This window comes from Marmota flaviventris, chromosome 10 (genome assembly GCF_047511675.1).
Source record: "Marmota flaviventris isolate mMarFla1 chromosome 10, mMarFla1.hap1, whole genome shotgun sequence".
Classification (NCBI taxonomy): Eukaryota; Metazoa; Chordata; class Mammalia; order Rodentia; family Sciuridae; genus Marmota; species Marmota flaviventris.
The window spans coordinates 22,857,594-22,858,578 of record NC_092507.1 but is presented as its reverse complement, the minus strand read 5'-3'; the positions used below and the strand labels follow the sequence as shown (position 1 = coordinate 22,858,578).

At 40.0% G+C, this 985-nt stretch overlaps 1 non-coding gene across 1 annotated transcript; it reads right to left on the bottom strand.

Moving 5' to 3' along the window:
• Positions 1–488: 488 nt before the first annotated feature.
• LOC114094537 (U1 spliceosomal RNA) lies at positions 489–648 on the bottom strand. The gene has a single exon (XR_003583049.1). It is a non-coding gene; the product is annotated as a U1 spliceosomal RNA (small nuclear RNA).
• Between the last annotated feature and the right edge of the window lie 337 nt (positions 649–985).

Genomic DNA, 985 nt, shown 5'->3' with positions numbered 1-985 from the left:
TAAATGTTATTATTATTTTTATTTTTTTTTTTTAAAGAGAGAATTTTAATATTTATTTTTTAGTTTTCGGTGGACACAACATCTTTGTTTGTATGTGGTGCTGAGGATCGAACCCGGGCCGCACACATGCCAGGTGAGCGCGCTACCGCTTGAGCCACATCCCCAGCCCAATTATTTTTATTTTTTGTACCAAGGATTGAATGCAGAGGCAGTTAACCACATCTGCAGTCCTTTCATATATTTTATTTAGAGACAGGGCCTCACTAAATTGCTGAGGCTGGCTTTGAACTCATGATCCTCCTGCCTCAGCTTCCCAAGCCACTGGGATTACAGGCGTGTGCCACCGCGCCTGGCTTTAAATGTTATTTTCAATCTGTTTAACTTTAAACAAGTTTAAACAAGCAAGTAAAATTTAAAAATAAAAGAAAAACAAATGGAGTTTGTTACTCATTCTTTTTCTTTTCTTCCTTCTCTTCCTCCTTCTTAGAGAGGGGAGAGTGCTACTGTAGTCCCCCACTACCACAAATTATGCAAGTTTCCTACATTTGGAGAAATCACAGGGGTCAGCACATCTGCAGTGCTGTGGATAAGCCACACTCGGGGAAAATCACTTTTGTGATCATTGTGTGTCCTCTGCCAGGTAAATAGTTTAACTCCTTTTTTTTTTTTTTACCTCAGCAACTTGCCATTGCTGAGGCTGGGTTTTTTTTTTTTTTTTTAGTTGTAGATGGACACAATATCTTTATTTTTATGTGACACTGTGGATTGAACCCAGGGCCTCACACATGTGAGTCAAGCGCTCTACCACTGAGCTACAAACCCAGCCCCCAGAGGCTAGCTTTGAACTTACTCTCCTCCTGCCTTAGCCTCCCAAGCTGTTGGGATTACAGGCATCAACTGTGGAATCTTTATCTCAGACATCACCTTCTAAATTTTGACTTTGATTTCTGCTAAATGCTTATCATCATTATGGAAAATTTTAGTC